General features: G+C 50.4%; 11 non-coding genes across 11 annotated transcripts; 6 read left to right on the plus strand and 5 right to left on the minus strand.

Annotated features, from left to right (window-relative positions):
• Positions 1–1,711: 1,711 nt before the first annotated feature.
• On the minus strand, positions 1,712–1,783 carry TRNAT-CGU (transfer RNA threonine (anticodon CGU)). Its single transcript has one exon. It is a non-coding gene; the product is annotated as a tRNA-Thr (tRNA).
• A 447-nt stretch (positions 1,784–2,230) lies between these two features.
• TRNAT-UGU (transfer RNA threonine (anticodon UGU)) lies at positions 2,231–2,302 on the plus strand. Its single transcript has one exon. It is a non-coding gene; the product is annotated as a tRNA-Thr (tRNA).
• A 1,843-nt stretch (positions 2,303–4,145) lies between these two features.
• Positions 4,146–4,217, minus strand: TRNAT-CGU (transfer RNA threonine (anticodon CGU)). Its single transcript has one exon. It is a non-coding gene; the product is annotated as a tRNA-Thr (tRNA).
• A 1,742-nt stretch (positions 4,218–5,959) lies between these two features.
• TRNAT-UGU (transfer RNA threonine (anticodon UGU)) lies at positions 5,960–6,031 on the plus strand. Its single transcript has one exon. It is a non-coding gene; the product is annotated as a tRNA-Thr (tRNA).
• A 986-nt stretch (positions 6,032–7,017) lies between these two features.
• Positions 7,018–7,089, minus strand: TRNAT-UGU (transfer RNA threonine (anticodon UGU)). The gene has a single exon. It is a non-coding gene; the product is annotated as a tRNA-Thr (tRNA).
• Positions 7,090–7,530: 441 nt separating this feature from the next.
• Positions 7,531–7,602, plus strand: TRNAT-UGU (transfer RNA threonine (anticodon UGU)). The gene has a single exon. It is a non-coding gene; the product is annotated as a tRNA-Thr (tRNA).
• A 3,591-nt stretch (positions 7,603–11,193) lies between these two features.
• On the minus strand, positions 11,194–11,265 carry TRNAT-CGU (transfer RNA threonine (anticodon CGU)). The gene has a single exon. It is a non-coding gene; the product is annotated as a tRNA-Thr (tRNA).
• A 2,029-nt stretch (positions 11,266–13,294) lies between these two features.
• Positions 13,295–13,366, minus strand: TRNAT-CGU (transfer RNA threonine (anticodon CGU)). Its single transcript has one exon. It is a non-coding gene; the product is annotated as a tRNA-Thr (tRNA).
• A 2,018-nt stretch (positions 13,367–15,384) lies between these two features.
• Positions 15,385–15,456, plus strand: TRNAT-CGU (transfer RNA threonine (anticodon CGU)). The gene has a single exon. It is a non-coding gene; the product is annotated as a tRNA-Thr (tRNA).
• Positions 15,457–17,633: 2,177 nt separating this feature from the next.
• On the plus strand, positions 17,634–17,705 carry TRNAT-CGU (transfer RNA threonine (anticodon CGU)). The gene has a single exon. It is a non-coding gene; the product is annotated as a tRNA-Thr (tRNA).
• Positions 17,706–20,108: 2,403 nt separating this feature from the next.
• Positions 20,109–20,180, plus strand: TRNAT-CGU (transfer RNA threonine (anticodon CGU)). Its single transcript has one exon. It is a non-coding gene; the product is annotated as a tRNA-Thr (tRNA).
• The last annotated feature ends 1,400 nt before the right edge of the window (positions 20,181–21,580 follow it).

Here is a 21,580-nt window from a genome sequence, read left to right on the forward strand (position 1 = left end):
GACCTACCCTGACCTGGCCAGCGCAGCTCAGCCGAGGGCGACCGAGGAGCCGTCTCGGCCACCAGAGCAGTCGTCGGTGTGGAGAATGTGGCAAAGCACACATGGCAGGAGGCACACCAAGCTTCATAGAAGCTGGCAAAATAATGACATTTTGCTGTCAAAAGACACTGTCTCACTGACAACTTTACCTGGCAAATTGCCAGTTGTTCTCATTCTCCAACAGTTCACTTGTCAGCGTTGTGTTGGAATCAGCCTAAGGTCAGGTCGAGCCCAGAGTGAGGAAGCCACTGTCAGGGCTGTGGGGGTGACAGGCTTTGGGAATGTGAGGCTTGATCCTCGGCCAGGGTGTGGGATTCAATAAGTAATAAGTGTCATGTAATATGCTTAATCCGCTCAGGAAGTGTAAAGGCCGCAGCCTGAAAGCATGGTTTGGGCGTAGATGTTTGAGCTTATTATAATTCATGAAGATGATAAGGTAGCAAGCGCTTGCGATCAAATAAACAAGCGGTGTTCGTCACATTGGCTGAAGTTGTCATCAGATACGAGCATCTCAAATAACGGCTTTACCCGAGCATTTTGTGCTTGAGCGACATACAGCCACCAGCGTCTTTATCTCTGTGTCTTGACCATAAACCATGCGTTGTGTAGTAGTTTGACTGGAGGAATGAAAATGATACGATACGCGGAAACGTTATGTTGCTAAGAAGCATATCCTTTGTTATTTAAAGAGGTCATACTTGCAATGCAATGTGCTTGATCACAACACTTCAATATATGCGTGCACGACGTGCAAATGTGGCGAATAGTGCTTTTGTTGGAACGAACACGCTATAATCACATCGTAGAAATTCCTGTTTTGACTGAGGTGACAGACAGGTCTTCTTTACCGACAACCTGAACGTCTGCTGAGCCCAAGACGGCTCAAAGAGCAGCACATCGTGTGCTATACGCTCTAGTGACCTTCAGCTGACTGTGGTATTTTTGGCGCTCCGTCACGAGGTTCTTATCAAGTTAGTTGCTATCACACGCCAGGCACTGCGGATGCTCCATTTTCGGCACCCATGCCGGACAGTGTTGGCCGCATTCCTGCTATTTGAGTGCCCAGCGTAGCACCCACGTATACAGCGAAACTCCTCAGATCTTTCAGGACCGCTTGTCAGAGGATTGCTTCTATCGAGACCCAGGCCGTGCCCAAAGGTGGAGGAATCGGACCGAAGGTTCTGTTTAAAGGCAGACCATGCCTGTGAACCGCACGACGCTAATTAGGATCGCGACGAGACGATCACATCCGAGTTGCTACAACCCACTGAATAGAAGCTGGTCCAGGCAAATCTACCAATGTCAGGATCGAACTGAAAGCCTTCTATCTCAACAGGTACAGCGCAGATTGTGCGCATTCCCTTGTGCATAACATCCATCACTTAACCAGCAACTACGCCATCGGGTTAGTTCACAGCCACCTTCCTCTTACGACTGATTAGCAATGAGGACACAGCCAACACGAAACTAAGTGTGTTCTACTGCCAATGATCTCAGCGGCGGCGACCAGTGCGCTGGTAAGTAGTGTGCGAAAGTCATTCGATTTTAGGTTGAGCACAGAGCGAGGGCAGGACGAGCCCGTGCATACCTTGATCTTGTTAAACACTAGATATGTACAGCCAATCGCAAAACGGCCTGGGGGCTTACCGACAATCCGCCACTGGCCCACGACTGCCGCCTGTGAGGATCGAACTCACGACCCCTGGTTTACGAGACCAGTGCTCTGCCACTGAGCTAAGCCGGCGCATGGATAATTGTGAGAATCCCGTCCGATCGCAACACCAGTGCGATCATAAGTGGCTTAAATTGACTAGAACATGTTTTGGCGGTTCGCATGAACTGAAGAGCGTTTCGGTAAATTAGTCTTTAACAAAGGACCGTTTCTGTAAATAATCAGTGAACTAAGCGTGGACATAGGCGTTCGGCAAACTTACATTCTGACTCAGCATAACGTGAACTTGACACGTCGGCAAAAAGGCATGTCGGCAAAATGCCGTTCGATCATCAGCATTTAAGCACCTAAACACAGCAGCGAAACGTCGTCTCAACAAAATGATATTCAGATGAATGCACCCTCCAAAAACCATTGGACTAATTGCATTCGGTACTCTGTCTGGCTCGCTCGATAGTAAGGCCACTTGTGTGGGATTTACGGGTGGCTCGACCAGGTGTGATTCACGGCAAAGTGTGAGCCGCCTTAGCTCAGTGGCAGAGCACTGGTCTTGTAAACCAGGGGTCGTGAGTTCGATCCTCACAGGCGGCATTGTACGTAACGTAGGCTCCCCTAGCGGCGCTGCTCGTTGGGTTTTAAGCACACTATTGCCTCTACTGAACTGCTGCATAGCGTAACTGCCCGTCCCGCCCACCCCGACCTGACCATGAAGCCAAACCGAGAGGGCGCCGTCTCAGAGGCTCCAGCCATCGATAGTGGAGAATATGGCAAAGTGTATGTGGCGTCGGCATACTAACAGTTATCGAAACTGGAATAATGCTACGGTTTTGCCGTTGAAAGACTCTTTACAACTTAACCGGGAAAATTACCAGTTTTCCTCATTCTCCAACAGTCCGCTTGTCAGCGTTGTGTTGGAATCAGCCCAAGATCAGGACGAGGACGGAGCGAGGAAGCCACTACCAGGGCTCTCGGCGCGTTACAGGCTTTGGGAATGTGAGACTTGATTCTCAGCAAAGGTCTGGGGTGCGATAAGCAATAAGTGCCATTTAATGTGCTTTATCTGCTTAGAAAATGAAAAGGCCGGAGCTTGAAAGCATGGTTTGAGTGCAAATGTCTGAGTTAATTATGATGCATGAAGATGATAAGGTAGCAGACGCTTGCCGTCCAATAAAAAGCGAGTGTTCGTTACCTTGGCTGAAGTTGTTATCAGGCACGAAAATCTCGAATAATGGCTTCGCCCGAGCGTTTGGTGACTGAGTGACATGCAGCCATCAGCGTCTTTATCTCTTTGTCTTGGCCACACACCATGTGTCATGTAGAGGGCTGGCTGGAAGACAGAAAACTGTGGCATACGCAGAAACATTATGTTGTGAAGAAGCATCTCTTTTGTTATTTAAGCAGGTTGTACTTGCAATGCAATATGCTTGGTCACCTTACTTAGATATATGCATACACGACGCCGAAATGTGGTGAATACCGGCTTTGGTGGAACGCATACGCGATAATTAAATCGTACAAATTTTTGTTTTAATTGAGGTACTCAGCAGTTCTTTCTAGCTGACAGCTTGAAGGTCTGCTGAGTCCAAGAACACGCAAATAGCAGCATATCGTATGACTTTATATTCTAGTGACCCTCAGCTGACTGGTGTATCTTTGACGCGCCATCATGAGGTTCTGGTGAAGCTAGTTACTATCACACGCCAGGCACTGCGGATGCTCGATTTTCGGCGCCTTTGCCGGACAGTTTTGCCTGCTCGCGTGCTATTTGAGTGCCTGACGTTGCATCCATGCATACAGCAAAACCATTCAAGTTTCTCGGAACCGGTGGTCAGAGGGTTGTTGCGACCCAGAGCCAGGACGTACCGATAGGCTGGGCATCGGATCGAGGGATCTGTTGAAAGGCAGGCCATTCCCGTAAACCGCTGCCTCGGGCGTTGGTAGCCACGGCGCTAAGTAGGATCGTAACAAGACGATCACTCCCAAGTTGTTGCCGCCCACTGAGTAGGAGCCGATCTAGGAAAAGTTTATCAATGTCAGGCTTAAACTGAAAACTCTTTATGAATGTCAGGCTTAAGCTGAAAACTCCCGTCCCGACAGGCACAGAGCAGATTACGTACATTCATCTGCGCCTAATATTCCATCACTCAGCCAGCAACGGCGCCATCGGGGTAGTTCGCAGTTATCTTTCTCTTGCGAGTGGTCAGCCCTGAGGACGCAGCCCATACGAAACTGAGCATACCCTACTTTCAATGATGTCAGCACCAGCAACCAGTGCGCTGGTTAGAAGTGTGCGAAAGTCATTCGATTTTAAGTCGAGCACAGAGCGAGGTCAGGGCGAGCCCGTGCATACCTTGGTCTTATTGAACACCAGTTATGCACAGCCAATCGTAAAACGCGCTGGGGGCTTACTGACAATCCCCCAGCGACCCCCGATTGCCGCCTGTGAGGATCGAACTCACGACCCCTGGTTTACGAGACCAGTGCTCTGCCACTGAGCTAAGCCGGCTTACAGATCCACGTGTGAATCCTTTCCGATCGCATCACCAAAACGTACGAAACGTACGTAAAACGTACGTAAAACATTTTTGCGTTTTGCACTGGTGCAAAACACAAAAAGTAGGTCGGAAATGGCCGAACCCATCTTCCTGGCTCGTACAGGCGTGACTCTCAGCACGTGCAGCATGACAATTTATACCAGGTAATTGCCCATTTTATTCCCTGTCAATGCATGCTGCTCCCGAGTGGGTCCGTACCCGGAGTGCCGAGATGCGACGCAGAGCGTGCAAACCCGTGGAGGAGAGCAAAATTCATCTTCCTGGCTCGCGTGTGGCCAACACGTGTCACGTGTCACCCCGCGCTTGTGACACCATGAGGTTTCCCGTTCAATGGCCTATCGTGGCATGCCAGTCTCGTGTTACTACGTGCCATAAGAGCGGAAGGCCCGCTTGAAGGGTAGAAAATGTGATACGTGCAACCGTACCAATTCGGGTGGCGCATCTTTTCCTGCCACTCCCACTCGAGATATTGGTGCGAGATGGCATAATGGGTCGAAGGCAGTTAATTACGGCAGTCAGTCACGTGATCAAACGGCTGTTAGACCTTGAAACAATGGCTGGCGGCGGCGCTGATGGCGCCGTTCCGTCGTGGTGCGAAACCCGTCATGCAACACATTACTCTCATTCGCGAGCGAACCATTGTGAAATGTCGTCAACAAAAGAGTGGATAAAAAACGGGATCAATCGGCCAATACGCTGACGTCATTTCAACTCTTAAATCTTAGCGGTTTTGATGGAAGAAGCTTGTATTCGGCGCTGACCCAAAAAAAATTGGCATCTTGCAATTTGTCTTGCGCTTTGCTGCGCGAAGGTGCGTTGCACAAACTAGCGTTTTACACCGATCCACGCACTTTCCTACGCTGGGTACCAAGATGTGAACCAAAGCGTGAAAATCAATAAAAGACGGCCAATCAATCTTCCTGCCTCGTGTGCGCGTGCCACGTGCGGTTGGGCACCACCAATTTGCTACTATCCCATGGCCGTTGCCATTGTTTATCTGGCTGTACGAAATTAATGTCGCTGCGACCCTTGGGAAGCAACACATGGTTTCGGGAGTGGAGGCAGGTCGTGCCGTCGTCCGGCGGTCGCGAAAGCTGCATCGCCCGTGTTAAACCAGTGATGATTTTCGGGGCCTTTATTTACCAAACACGTGCACCTTTTCGCGAAACGCAAAATTTGACCTGACACTGCCGCGCTGTGCCAGCAGTTCTTGCTTAAGCGAACATTTCATTAGAAAAACTCCTTACCGGTTAGCCGGCGCATGATCCCAAACAATGTGCGAGCGCGCGTACATTGTTGCTTTAGAAAAGAAGGAAAACATACATCGGCAGTTCGCATTGGCTAAAGCGCGCTTCGGTTAATTAGCCTTCAGCAGGGGACCGCTTCCGTAAACAAGCAGCGGACTAAGCATGAGCCTAGGCGTTCCGTAAACGAACATTTCAACTCAACATTTCGAAAACTTGACGCAGCGGCAAAAAGGCATGTGCGCAAAATACCGTTCGATCCTTACCATTTAACAATTTAAGCACGGCAGCAAACTGCCATGTTGATAAAGTGACGTTCGGATGAGTGTACCCTCCAAAAAACAATCGACTTATTGTATCTGGTATTCTGTCCGGTTTGCTCGATACTAAGGCCACTTGTGTGGGATTTACGGGTGTTCAATCACATGTGATTCGCGCAAATATTGTGAGCCGCCTTAGCTCAGTGGCAGAGCACTGGTCTTGTAAACCAGGGGTCGTGAGTTCGATCCTCACAGGCGGCAATGTACGTTCCGGAGCGCCGAGGTTCCGTTCGAGACCACCATTGCTCCGTTTTAAGCACGCTGTTGCCCCCACTGAACTGATGCATATCTGCATAGATCGTATCTGCGCTGGTCTTGTAAACCAGGGGTCGTGAGTTCGATTTTCGCAGGCGGCAATGTACGTTACGGAGCGCGGAGGTTCCGTTCGAGACCACCATCGCTCCGTTTTAAGCACACTGTTGCCCCCACTGAACTGATGCATATCTGCACAGATCGTATCTGCCCAACGCGGCCACCCCGACGTGACCATGAAGCTAAACCGTCTCGCGCCATAAAGCGCCGTCTCGGAGGCTCTAGCAATCGATAATGGATAATGTAGTAATGCGGATGTGGCAGCGACACGCCAACAGCTATTGGAACTGGCACCAGGCCATGATTTTGCTGTTGAAAGACTCTCTCTCTCTCTCTCTCTCTCTCTCTCTCTCTCTCTCTCTCTCTCTCTCTCTCTCTCTCCTCTCTCTCTCTCTCTCTCTCTCTCTCTCTCTCTCCGGCAACTTTACTGGACAAATTGTCAGTTGTCCTCATTTTCCAACAGTTCACTTGTCAGTATTGTATTCGAATCAGCCTAAGGTCAGTTTGAGCACAGAGCGAGGCGGCCATTGCCAACGCTGTCGGCGCGTGACAGGCTTTGGGAATGCGAGACTTGGTACTCAGCAAGGGTGCCAAAACAGGCACCCTTGGCAATATGGCCAGCGATAGACTGTTCTTTGACAGCGAAATTTCAACATTATATCAGCTTCCAAAACCGTTGATCCGGTTACTGCCACACCCGCCTTGTCATATTCTCCACCATCCATTACTGGAGCCTCCGAGACGGCGCCCCACCCTCGGTTTGGCTTCATGCTCACGTCGGGGCAGCCAGGTCGGGCAGGTATGACATGCAACATTTCAGTAGAGGCAACAGTGTGCTTAAAACGCGACGCTAACGGAGCCTCCGTTACATACAATGCCGCCTGTGAGGATCGAACTCACGACCCCTGGTTTACAAGACCAGTGCTCTGCCACTGAGCTAAGGCGGCTCACGCGTTGTCGTGAATCACACCTGGTCGAGCCATCCGTAAATTCCACACAAGTGGCCTTAGTATCGAGCGAGCCAGACAGAATACCAAATGCAATAAGCCGATTGTTTTTTGGAGGGCGCATTCATCCGAATGTCATCTTATCAACACGACATTTTGCTGCCGTGTTTAAATGGCTCAATGCTAATGATCGAACGGTTTTTTGCCGACATGCCCTTTTGCCGGCGTGTTAAGCGTGCGAAGTGTTGAGTGGAACTGTCCATTTACCGAACGCCTATGTTCATGCTTAATCCACTGCTTATTTAAGGAAACGGTCTTTTCTTTAAGGTTAGCTTACCGAGACGTTTTTTAGTCCACACGAACTGCCGAAATATGCATACAGCCACGTGTCATGATCGCACCGGTGTTGCGATCGGATGGGATTCACGCAACGGTCCACGCGCCGCCTTAGCTCAGTGGCAGAGCACTGGTCTTGTAAACCAGGGGTCGTGAGTTCGATCCTCACAGGCGGCATTGTACGTAGCAGAGGCTCCGCTAGCGTTGTATTTTAAGCACACTGTTGCCTCTGCTGAACTGTTGCACGTCGTACCTGCCCGACCTGGCTGCCCCGACGTGAGCATGAAGCCAAACCGAGGGTGGGGCGCCATCTCGGAGGCTTCAGCCATCGATGGTGGAGAATGTGACAAGGCGGGTGTAGCAGTAACCGCATTAACGGTTTTGGAAGCTTGTTTAAGGTTGAAATTTCGCTGTCAAAGAACAGTCTATCGCTGGCAACTTCACCTAACAAATTGCCCGTTGTCCTCATTCTCCAACAGTCTGGTTACCAGCGCTGTGTTTTAATCAGCCCAAGATTAGGACGAGCACAGAGCGAGGCGGCCACTGTCAGGGCGCGTGACAGGGTTTGGGAATGCGAGACTTGGTACTAAGCAAAGGTGCCAAAGCAGTAGATAATAATGCCATTAAGGGTTCTTTATCTCCTCGAGAGGTGAAAAGGCTTGAGTTTGGGAAGATGTTGAGCTATTTGAATTGAAACTCTCAAGATGGTTTGAGGGCAAATGTCTGAGCTAATTATAAGATGTGGAAAATGCGAGCGTTGGAGACGCTCACCAATCCAGAAATAACCAATGGTCATCACATTGGCTGCGCTTGTCATCAGACACGAACATCACCAAAAATGACCTGACTGGAGCATTTTGTGACGGAGCGACATGCAGCCGTCAGCGTCTTTATCTCTGTGTCTGAGCCACAAACCATGCGTTGTGAAATAAGCTGGCTGGAAAAAAGAAACCGCACTACACGCACTACAGACTAAAGAAATGCACTACACACTAAACACTAAAGAAATGCACTACACGCAGACGCGTTGTGTTGTGAAGTAGCATCTACTTTGTTATCTGGGCATGCAATACTTGCAATACAATATATGTGATCGCATTACTTGAATATGTGCATACGCGACGTCGAAATGTGATGAGTGCCGTTTTTGTTGGAAAGGTGATTGAATGACAGAAGATTTCTCTTTTGACTGAAGTAATCAAACAATTCTTTTTTATTGACGACCTGAAGGTCTGCTGAGTCCAAGACCACTCAAGTAGCAGGATATCGTATGACTTTATATTCTAGTGGCTCTCAGATAACTATGTTATGTATGTTTGGCGCTGCATCACGAGGTTCTTACTAATTTAGTTGCTATCACACGCCAGGCACTGCGGATGATCGATTTTCGGCACCCATGCCAGACAGTTTTGGCCGCATTCCTGCTATTTGAGTGCCCGGCGTAGCACCTACGTATACAGCGAAACTATTCAGATTTCTCAGGACCGCTTGTCAGAGGATTGCTCCTATCGAGACCCAAGCTGTGACCAAAAGTAGGGGAATCGGACCGAAGGTTCTGTTTAAAGGCAGACCATGCCCGTAAACCGCTGCCTCGGGCGTTGTTAAACACGGCGCTAAATAGGATCGCGACGAGACGATCGCTCCCAAGTTGCTGCGGCCCACTGAGAAGGAGCCGATCCAGAAAAGTCTACCAATGTTAGGCTCGAACTGAAAGGCTCCTATCTCAACAGGCACAGTGCAGGTCGCACACATTCATTTGCGCATAACACTTCAACGCTTGACCAGCAATAACATCACCGAAGTGTTAGCAGTCGCCTTTCCCTCACGACTGATCAGCCCTGCGTAAACAGTCCAGCCGAAACAGCCCAGTCAAGGCCAAGTATGCAGTGCTGTCCGTGAACTGAGTGCGCAACGATCAGGGGCCAGGGGCGGATCCAGGAATTCGTCGAGGGAGGCACGCAACATTCAGGGGCCCCTAGAGTTTGGGGCCTGCTTAAAAATGTCTTTGTACATTGGTCATTATATTTTAAGAGAAATGGTGCATAGCATGCACACACACACACACACACACACACACACACACACACACACACACACACACACACACACACACACACACACATATATATATAGATATATATATATATATATATATATATATATATATATATATATATATATGTATATATATACATATATATACATATATATGTATATATATATATAGTATATGCATATGTTGCATATATATATATATACACATATATACATGTACAGAAACCCATTTTGCTGCGCACAGCCCTGTGAAGCTAGGTGTGCTACGTATACACATACCTAGATCTCCTTCATTTTCTACAGGTCATGTAAAATATTTTATTTTGGGGCTAAGTGTTTCGGAACAACAATGAAAATTAACTCGAATTGGCTGAAAACACCCATCAAAACCGAGCACGGACTTGATTTGTAGCTTTTTTACGGTAGCCGGCTGGGCGATGTAATCAGCTTGCCGGCTAGGCCCTACGACACGACACGAGCATAAAGGCCTCCATTCAGATAAGAAGTACTCACAATCCCGTGCGAAGGGCACCCGAATGATGGAGTGTACCCGAGCATATTATTGCATGGCCCCGACAGGAGTGTAGTGCCCTAAATTCAAACACCAAGACTCAATATACAGGCCCTCGAACAATGTGCAGGCCCCCAAACAGTCTGGTGTGGTCGAGGAGGCGAACAAAGGGGCGCTGACAAGTGTGTGGGGCTACCATTAAAAAAGGCCGTGCCCAAGACCCAATGAAGAAGGCCCAGAACGATCGAATGTGCCCGAGCAGGTAATCAGATAGACCCCCACAAGAGCATAGGCCCTCATTCAGATAAGAAGTGCTCAAGACCCTGTGCAGGGTCCCCGAACGACCGAGTGTGCCCAAGCAGGCCATCATATGGGTTCCCGACAAGAGCGTGGGGCCTTAAGCACGTGACAGAGAAAAGGAAGCGCCCTGGACCAACGTAGAAGGCCCCTGGGCACATTGGAAGTGTGTCGGTAGGTTAACCGAGATCCAAGTAAAGGGCCCCTGAGCGGCCGGGAGTACCTCGGCAGGTTAAGATATAGGGTCTCGGCTATAACCCACATAGCCGTTCTCGCAACTAAAAAGAATCCGTGGAAGAGCCTTAATTGACAAGAGTGTCCTGACACGATAGCAGGAAGGTCCCAGCGACAGTGCAGGGTCTTCCGACCAAATGCAAAAAATTAAGGGAAATGTGGAGGGTTCCTTAACGATCGGAATGACCCTGCAAGTGGACATATAGGTCCCCAGAAACAGTATTAGGTCCCTAGACAATGTAATGAAGCTTATAATTGCCAGTTCACACCTTTTCAATCATTAAGGATTTTTCTGACTTCTCGTGGGCCCTTCACTTTCGCTTGCAACTGTTCTTCGTCGCCTGGAAATCCAGAAATTTCCAATTTTGTTGCGTTTTGTGCAAACAACTGCACCTGTTCGGCCGCCTATGGGGCCCCGTTGAAGCCAATGACCCCTTCGGTCCCCTGGGGGGCCATGACTCCGTGCCTCTCTCCCCCCCCCCCTTCTGCATCCGCCCCGGATGAGGGAGCTCTTGACAGTAGTGTGCGGAAGCCACTCTAGTTCAGGTCGAGCTCAAAGTGAGGTCAGGGCGAGCTCGTGCATGGCTCGATGCTGTTGAACACCGATCATGTAGAGACAATCTGGGTAAAACGCGTCGCGGGTCTCATGGTGTACCCCCAATGACCCTGACTGCCGCCTGTGAGGATCGAACTCACGACCCCTGGTTTACGAGACCAGTGCTCTGCCACTGAGCTAAGGCGGCCCGTGAGTCCTCGCGAGAGTCCCATCCGATCGTAACACCGGGCGATCCTTCAAGTGGCTTCAGTGGACTAAAGAATATTTCGGCAGTTAGACTTAGAACGCTTCGCCTGATTAGCCTTTACCTAAAGCTTGTTTCTGTATATAAGTAGCCGACTAAGGTACACGTGAACATTAGCGATTGGTAAACGAGCTTTTCGACTGAACATTCCATACAGCTGACGCGTTGGGAAAACGGTACATCGGCAAATTGTCGTTTCATCGTTAGCACTTTGCCATTTAAACACGACAGCAAAATGCCGTTTAGACAAAATGTCATTCAGATAAATGTACCCGCCAAAACCATTCGCTTATTTGCCTGGCTCCCTGGGCACTGAGGCCACTTGTGATTTCGCTGTTGGTCCGTTCTGATGTAATTCACGCAATAATACAAAGTTGTAATAGGTCAGTGGCAGAGCGCTAATCTTGTAAGTCACACGTCGTCAGTGCGATCCTCACAGGCGACAGTCCGTGCGCGGTGGCTTCACTGATACTGACGCGTGGTGCGTTTTTAGCACAATGTTTTCTCTACAGGGCTGCTGCATCCGTGCCTGCCCGACTCGTTCAACCCTGATTTGACCAGTGAAGGCGACCCGAGCGAGGCTGAGTAACAGTCACGGACACCCAAGCAATCGATGCATGGGTTGAATGTGATAAAGAGGTATCGTCGCAACACCGTCAATGCATGCGTAGTAGGCTATTGGCAATGGGTTCCCGAGCCGGCTGAATGCCGATTCGGCCACGTTCAACGGGCGCGACCGGCTGTGTACATGCCTCCGGGCCACTGACCACGTGACCTGGCCAAGGTCACGCGTGCGGGCCAGAGCGGCCGCGGACTGGGGGCAGGGACGGCCAGGTGCGGCCAGGGGTTATGTTGGTCTGGGGTGCTGACTGTTAATACAAGTGACCGAAAAGAACCAGGGTCTACACATGACCAGAACAGAACCCCCTCGTAGTACCTGAAGATGTATCGGCAGCAATTTATGTCAACGTTAATTAAAACTGAATGCCAATTAAAAAAAAAAAATAGAGTTCAGATTACGCTGCTAACACTTTGCATCAGCGCTACGCTTCCTCCCTGTGGTCGTGACCACCGCCGTCATGACAGCTACCGTGCGCACCTCTACTGATGTGAATAAAAGGAAGTTTGTGTTTGGTTCAGCGGAAAAGTGCCTGCTACCGAGAAGCGCATTGGTTAAAGTTTGCGCCAGTGTGTTACATGGATCATATGGTACTCCCATTTCCCAAGCCACAGTGCGCCCAGAAAAAAGCCGCTGTGGCAAACGCCATAAGGCAGAAATCGAGACCGTAGTATAACGTTTCGTTAAATTCACGGAATAATGGGTTCATGTTCGGCATCGTTTTGTCTACACAGTGTGCCCTATCATTCACTTGCCCTGTTCATACCGTGTTCAAGCTTGCCTAGCGTTTAGTACACACACATTTTGACACATTAGTGTGTTGCAACCATTACAGAACGCACGTTGGAAAGCGCGATGTGAATGAAATGCATTGGCTTCGTAGTGGTGAGCAGGCAGCCAAATGAGAATTCCCCCGCATAGTTGGCTACTTCAAATATAAATTTGAAGAAAAGTCGACCGATGCCAGGCTCGAGTTGAAGACCTCCCATCTGAATAAGTACAGCCCAGATTGTGTACCTTCATGTGCGCATGCACTCCATCACTTTATCAGTAACTACATCACCGAGGTAGCTGGCAGTCACCTTTCTCTCACGGCTGATCAATCCTGCGAAAACGGCCCATACAACACCATGTGTGCACTGCTGTTAATGACCTCAACGACAGCGACCAGCGCGTCGGTCAGCGGTAAGTCGAACCCGTCCAACGTCTGGGCGGGCAAAGCGCAATGTCAGTAGGAGCCCGGCACGGACCCAGACTGAAGTCATTCCCGGCGTATTCTTGTACACCTGCACGGCAGTTCTAAACATCCGACATGCTTAAAACGCACCCCGAGTCATCTTCCCTGACCCTTTATGCCGCCTGTGAGGATCGAACTCACGACCCCTGGTTTACGAGACCAGTGCTCTACCACTGAGCTAAGCCGGCTTAGAAATCCCTCGCGTGAGTCCCATCCTCTCGCACCACCAGTACGGTCATCCCGGGTGACCTTGGAACACTGCGGTGCCGCCGCAGTGAAAGCGCGGATGCGGCGAGACGGGCGGCGCTGTGGCGCGCACCTGTAGGGTGTATTCGCAGCGACCGGGACGACGAAGACTCTATGCCGTCAACGTCATTCATGACATCATGCCCCATAGATCCCGAGCAGTTTGGTATTCGCAGCGGCACGGACGACGAAGACTATGCCGTCAACGTCATTCATGACATCATACCCCATGGATTCCGCGCAGTTTGGCATTCGCAGCGGCACGAACGACACAGATTCTACGTGACGTCACGTAGAATCTTTGCCGGACGCGCAGAATGTTTTTCGGTGACACAATCGAAGTGAGAAAGAAATGGCGCAACAGACTTAATTATAAAGAGCTCGATTTGCGTGCGTAGGGCCGACCACTCGTGATAAAAACGTGTTTTACGCGTTACGAAGAGCATGATTTGCAGTTTCCAGTCTTGGGAGCATTTGTTTAAGCATTTGACCATTCAGTATTGCAAACAAAAATATTGTGTCCTTGCATGCGCAGTTATTGTTGCGGCAATTATAAACACGCCAACAGGAAGCGAGTCGCGCTGAGAATACATCAGGCAAAACCCCACGTGACGTCACGCTGGATAGGGTATTCTTGGTGCGCTGTGAAAAAGCCTTCCCAGCGACGGAGCCACTGGCAGTGACGGAAGACACATCCTCCCCGCTTGTCGTAAGTCTCACGTTGCAGCTATGTAGCTGCAAAGAAACACTGGATTCAGTGTTTACACACACTCGCTCTGTCTCGCCTTTCCCATCAGAGCTCTAGCCTTTACCTCACCATGCGTACAACGCTGGTGCTTTACCACGCAGCGGAGTCTGCTGCATCACTTCGTTAAGATCTCATTCGATGGGTTCGCGGTGCTTACTATCAGCTGTGTATTGTACCACAGGCCAATCACTGTGTACCGCGCCCTGACCCGCACGCCGCTGTTAGCCCCGTGCGGGTCTGAGGGCCCTCGCGCTGGGAAGTGCAGTGTTTTAATGCCAGTTGTACCCGGCTAACGACCCCAGTCCAGCATAAACAGCGTGAAGGCTGAACCTTCCGCGGGTGAGGCTAGGCAAGCCACGCTGCAGCCGCTGAGGACACTGAAGACAGCAACTCTGACGAAGAACCCGAACCGAAACACCTCAAAACACCCGGATAACGATGGTGATCCAGCAACTCTGCCTCTGGGGACCCGAACCTGGGGAACCGAACCAGCATTTATCTGAACAGTGAATGGCGTGAATGCTTTGAAACGATTGCCCCGCAGACCGCAGACCGTCCATAAATCACGTTCCGACGAAGAAACATTTGGCCGGTAGCATTCGACTAAAGCACCTTTCAGTTAACTAACCTTTGACGAAAAACCGTTTCTGTAAATCATCTGTGGACTGGGGAACACTCAGACAATTAATACTCTACCACGGGACATTTCAGCTGAATTAAAATTGCCTTGTTAAGATAATGATAAAGGTAAAAGTCGTTGATAATATGTGTTTTTAATAAACATTACGGACATTGCTACAAAGTCAAAATATAAACTGGCCACTCGAGAACAAGAATAAAGAGAGGCAGTCAGACAGGATAGCGAATGCAATCAATCGAGAGGTTTCCGGAGGATACATTTATTCAAATGCCATTTTATCCAGACAACATTTTGCTGTCATGTTCAAAAAGCGAAATACTAAAGGTCGAAAGATGATTTGCAGACACGTCAAGTTTACGAAATGTTGGGTTGAAATGTTCGTGAACCGAACACTTGTGTCCACCTGCGCCTTAGTGACTGATAGTTGCATAAACTTTCTGTACCTGAAGGTAAATTAACTGAAAGGTTCTATTGTCGAATGCCAGCTACCGAAATATCCTTTAGTCTTCTAAGACCACTTGTGATGATCGCATTGATGCTGCGAACAGATGGGATTTACGGGTGAGTTCAAAGCCGGCTTAGCTCAGTGGCAGAGCACTGGTCTCGTAAACCAGGGGTCGTGAGTTCGATCCTCACAGGCGGCAGTCAGGGTCATTGGGGTAGGCCATGAGACCCGCGACGCGTTTTAACCAGATTGTCTCTACATGATCGGTGTTCAACAACATCGAGCTGTGCGAGACCTCGCCCTGGCCTCACTTCGTGCTCGACCTGAACTAGAGTGACTTCCGCGCACTACTGTCAAGAGCTCATCAGGGGCGGATGCGGAGAGGTGGGGGGGGGGGGGGGGGGGCAGGCACGGGCCATGGCCCCCTGGGCCCGAAGGGGCCATTGGCTTCAAGGAGGCCTCACAGGCGGCCGAACAGGTGCGGCTGTTTGCACAAAACGCAACAAACTTGGAAATTTCTGGGTTTCCAGGCGACCAAGAACAGTTGCAAGCGAAAGTGAGGGACCCACGAGAAGTCAGAAAATCTTTAATGATTGGAAAGGTGTGAACTGGCAATTCTAAGCCTCATAAAACAGTCTAGGGGTCCAATGCTGTTTCTGGGGGACCTATATGCCCACTTGCAGGGGCATTCCGATCATTAAGGAACCCTCCACGTTTCCCTGATTTTTTTGCATTTGCTCGGAGGGCCCCGCACTGTCGCTGGGCCCTTCCTGTTATAGTGAGTCAGGACACTCTTGTCAATTAAGGCCCTTCCACGGATTCTTTTCATTTGCCAGAAAGGCTATGTGGGTTATAGCCGAGACCCCATATCTCAACCTGCCGGGGCCCTTCTCGGCTGCTCAGGGGCCCTTTACGTCGTTTTATGTAGGTTACGTCTGCAACGCTGATTAGACTATCAGCAGAACGGGACTGCTAACCACCTCAGTGGCGTGGGCGCTGGGTAGTTAATAAAATGCATATGATTAACGAAGGAGCATATTCTTACACTGAGACTCAGAGCCTGATGGCCAGAGGCGGAACAGCGCGGTCACAACCGGTGTCAATTACCGTATATTCGCTGCCGCACCTGTTACGAGAGGACGAAATACAGCACAGCGGGGGAATAAACTGAACATCCGCCGCCTACTGCTGAGCGGTGCTCTACCAACCAACGTATTAACTTATCCAGGAACTCATCCAGGCCCCTGAGGACTGAATCGTTACCGCATTACAGTTGAAATTAAAACGATGCTCTCTGTAACATGGAACCTTTCACACCGTCCACAGCGCTCCCAGTAGCGTGCTGCAGTTTGAGCGCCAGCTGCATGTACGGCCTGCATTCGACAGTAAGAGGCGGTTTGGAGTGGGGTTTGGGGCCACCTGGATTTACAGCGGAATGCGGGGGGTGAGGACTTCTTTGAGGACGGAGTTCCGGGTCTCGCTCAGGCGAACTGACTACATGTGGCCTTCTGAAAGGCCATTTGTGGAGATTGCACTGGTGGTTCGATCGTATGTGACTCACCTTGGAGCGAAAGCCGGCTTGGCTCAGTGGCAGAGCACTGCGCTCTGTCACCACGTGGCCTCAGACGGATTCCAACACAAAGCTGACGAGCGCACTGGTGAAGAATGATAATAACAGGAAAGTTGTCCGGTAATGTTGCCAGGGAGAGCGTCTTTCAACAGCAAAATGAAATATGCATTAAATATAATGCATATAAGCATTATATATGGTGCATTATACCACTTTCCATACCATGTGGTCACTGCCACATCCCCTTTGTCACATTCAATCCATGCATGTGCGTCAGTGTCGGTGAAGCTACCGCGCACGGACTGTCGCCTGTGAGGATCGCACTGACGACGTGTGGTTTACAAGACTAGTGCTCTGCCACTGACCTATTACAACTTTGTATTATTGCGTGAATTACATCTGAACGGACCAACAGCGAAATCACAAGTGGCCTCAGTGTCCAGGAAGCCAGGCAAATAAGCGAATGGTTTTGGCGGGTACATTTATCTGAATGTCATGTTGTCTAAACGGCATTTCGCTGCCGTGTTTAAATGGCAAAGTGCTAATGATGAAAGGACAATTTGCCGATGTACCGTCTTGCCAACGCGTCAGGTGTATGGAATGTTCAGTCGAAAATTTCGTTTACCAAACCCCAATGTTCACGTGTACCTTAGTCGTCTTCTTACTTACAGAAACAAACTTTAGGTGAAGGCTAATCAGGCGAAGCGTTCTAAGTCTAACTGCTGAAATATTTTTTAGTCCACTGAAGCCACTTGAAGGATCGCCCCGGTGTTACGATCGGATGGGACTCTCGCGAGGACTCACGGGCCGCCTTAGCTCAGTGGCAGAGCACTGGTCTCGTAAACCAGGGGTCGTGAGTTCGATCCTCACAGGCGGCAGTCAGGGTCATTGGGGGTACACCATGAGACCCGCGACGCGTTTTACCCAGATTGTCTCCACATGATCGGTGTTCAACAGCATCGAGCTATGCACGAGCTCGCCCTGGCCTCACTTTGAGCTCGACCTGAACTAGAGTGGCTTCCGCACACTACTGTCAAGCGCCCCCTCATCAGGGGCGGATGCAGAAGGGGGGGAGAGGCACAGAGTCGTGGCCCCCCAGGGGACCGAAGGGGTCATTGGCTTCAAGGGGGCCCCATAGGCGGACGAACAGGTGCAGTTGTTTGCACAAAACGCAACAAAATTGGAAATTTCTGGATTTCCAGGCGACCAACAACAGTTGCAAGCGAAAGTGAAGGGCCCACGAGAAGTCATAAAATTTTCAATGATCGAAAGGGCGCGAACTAGCAATTCTAAGCCTCACTATACTGTCTAGGGATCCAGTGCTGTTGCTGGGGGACCTATATGCCCACTTGCAGGGTCATTCCGATCGTTAAGAAACCCTCCACGTTTCCCTTATTTTTTGTTAAGTACAGACGTTGCAGTAGACGTTACTAAGTACAGTACCTTACTACCAGTAGGCTATCAAGAGTCGGACTGTCTAGGCGCCGAAAACAATTGCCTCATATCCGCACCATGCATGCCCACTCGGCTATCAGCCACAATTGTCTCATATCCGCACCATGCATGCCCACTCGGCTATCAGCTACAATTGTCTCATATCCGCACCATGCATGCCCACTCGGCTATCAGCTACAATTGTCTCATATCCGCACCATGCATGCCCACTCGGCTATCAGCCACAATTGTCTCATATCCGCACCATGCATGCCCACTCGGCTATCAGCTACAATTGTCTCATATCCGTACCATGCATGCCCACTCGGCTATCAGCTACAATTGTCTCATATCCGTACCATGCATGCCCACTCGACCATCAGCTGACCTTCTTCAATAATCAATGCTGTTGGATGCGGCATGCCACTTGCCATGTTAGCCAGTGCCCTATAAAGCCACAGTATTGTAATTTTCACCAGTTGGCGGAAATATATCCCATGGTGTTGTATATTCGATAGTGCTGTAATAAAATGCACTCGATCCCGATGGAGGCACTAAAAAGGGGGGGAGGGGAGTGAGACTCATCAGCCCCCTTGCCTTTGTCTCTTCCTGGGACCGGCCCAGCACATCGAGCCAGACTTAATTTACGGGGTGCCATCAGGACCTTGCTCTTTTTCGTCACGCCATTTTGCCACACTACTGCCACTACTTTCCGTTTGTTTCTTGCTTCCTCGAAATTCACTTCGCTGTTCCATACCTCGCAGACAAAACAAATGCCATGTCGAATGTTTTACATGGATCGTTTCAAAGATATGTTTAATATTGGTAACTTTCCCTGATCCCATCTTGCCACCCTGGGTTTCGAATGATTTCATATGCCGTACAGACTCCGGCGTGGCCGCACGTGTCATTTTGGTCCGGTATGTCTGGTTACCAGGAGGCCTGTAGAAATTCCTCCCGAACTGAGTCTCAGCCCCATTTTGGCCAGTCGGTCAGAACCCCAACACGACCGCACGGGCCAGGCTGGTAACGCTTAGCCAGCTGCCAGCAGACTTAGGAGGACATGTTTTCCATGATAATCGATGGCTGCGTCGCTGGGTGGTGGTGATAACCCTCTCGCTGCCCGCCTGTCCACGTCGTCAGTGCGTTCGCCCTGTGAGCAGACCGCAGACATCACCAACGCCAGGTACAGCTCCTTACGCTGTCAAAGTCCATTTGCCCCTATATCTGGCCAATGCAGGGTAATGTGTTTTTTGCTCAGAGGCCGAAAACAATTGTCTCAGCTGCGTACCACACACACGCACTCGGTTTTCCACCGACATTTTCCTTGTGGTGACGGACGGGCGGAACTGACGGAACTGCGCGCGATGCTGACGGAGAGGGTGAGGGTCCAAACCGTTATGAGCCCCCTTGACTACGCTTCTGCCGAAGACCGGCAAACTGGGGCATTTACGGAACAATCACCTCAGTGGTGCAGTATGAAGCCAAAGTGTCGTAAACATGTAAGGCAGGAGCAAGAGGGGGTTTTACTAGCGCGCCGGCTGCAGAAGTCATTTCGCGTAGCATAGGGGTAAGAACTATTATGGGCGAGGCAGGGGAGATTTAAATCCCGTATTTCCTGGCAGTGTCATCGGCGTAACGTGAGACCCGTGATGTGAGGATGGGTCCTCGCCAATAGCAGTGGCTCCGCTGCTAGGTACGGGCGCAGGCCAAATCGGCGCCCGCTTCGCCACATCCTCGCTTTCACTGCGACGTCGCGGCAGTGTCTTGGGAGGCCACTAGTGGGGATTGTGCTGACCGTCGAGCGGGTGTGGGGTGAGCGGGTGGGATTACGGCGTAATTGGCAAGCCGGCTTAGCTCAGTGGTAGAGCACTGGTCTCGTAAACCAGGGGTCGTGAGTTCGATCCTCACAGGCGGCAGTTGAGGTCACTGCGCGTGGGCCGAGAGTGACCAGTGGCGCGTTTTACAGTAGAGCACTGGTCTCGTAAACCAGGGGTCGTGAGTTCGATCCTCACAGGCGACAGTTGAGGTCACTGCACGTGGACCGAGAGTGACCGTTGACCAGTGACGCGTTTTACACATGCGCCGTTTCAGAACTTCTGCGTAACGCCTGCAACTAGTACATAACGTGATGTCTTGTGAGGTCATAGTGATCTCATAGGACTGATCACACCGTTCGCAAAAACGTACAGCCAACCACGTGGGTGTCGCAATTGCTGGTAATCAATGCAATCAATGCCGGTGCCATTGTAGATGGGGAGTCTTCGGTTTAAGTCGCGCTTCGATAGGATTTTTCTTGACCGGCTTCTTCTCAGAAAATGATATTAACTGGCGAGTGGTCGTCTCGTCACGAGATTAATGAGCACCGCGCTGGACAGCGCCCTGGCAGCGGCTAAAAATCCAACTCAGTCCGCCGAGGCTTCATCTGTTCCGTCGGTTGGGCCGGCGCATAGCCACTGTGATTTTGTGGTGTGTGCATAGCCAGCTGCTGGGCGAAGGACAACTTCAGCAAGAACGAAGAAGCTGGGCTGGAAGGAAAGTAAGACATGGTTCTGGACTTCGCCGACACACGCAGTGGCGCGGTCACTGATCTCGCGGCGTGGATTGACATTGACGGCATCAGGAACGTGACGGCTGAAACCTGGGAAGGACACCCAGGAGTTCTCTGCCGAGGCAACTGGCTAACATGTAGCCGCTGCTGACGGTAAGGATAGTAGCCCTGACGAAAAAGAACTGGAACTTTCGCCTTGAAATACCAGAATGAGGTGAAGACCCAGTGATTCTAAACTAGTCTGAGTTGGAAAGGCTGGACTTCCTCTCTCTCTCTCTCTCTCTCTCTCTCTCTCTCTCTCTCTCTCTCTCTCTCTCTCTCTCTCTATCTCTCTCTCTATCTCTCTCTCTCTCTCTCTCTCTTCGCTCTCTCTCTCTCTCTCTCTCTCTCTCTCTCTCTCTCTATCTCTCTCTCTCTCTCTCTCTCTTCTCTCTCTCTCTCTCTCTCTCTCTCTCTCTCTCTCTCTCTCTCTCTCTCTCTCTCTCTCTCTCTCTCTCTCTCTCTCTCTCTCTCTCTCTCCTCTCTCTCTCTCTCTCTCTCTCTCTCTCTCTCTCTCTCTCTCTCTCTCTCTCTCCTCTCTCTCTCTCTCTCTCTCTCTCTCTCTCTCTCTCTCTCTCTCTCTCTCCTCTCTCTCTCTCTCTCTCTCCTCTCTCTCTCTCTCTCTCTCTCTCTCTCTCTCCTCTCTCTCTCTCTCTCTCTCTCTCTCTCTCTCTCTCTCTCTCTCTCTCTCTCTCTCTCTCTCTCTCTCTCTCTCTCTCTCTCTCTCTC

The sequence above is a fragment of the Pollicipes pollicipes genome, unplaced genomic scaffold, assembly GCF_011947565.3.
Source record: "Pollicipes pollicipes isolate AB1234 unplaced genomic scaffold, Ppol_2.1 Scaffold_4295;HRSCAF=5057_pilon_pilon_pilon, whole genome shotgun sequence".
Classification (NCBI taxonomy): domain Eukaryota; kingdom Metazoa; phylum Arthropoda; class Thecostraca; order Pollicipedomorpha; family Pollicipedidae; genus Pollicipes; species Pollicipes pollicipes.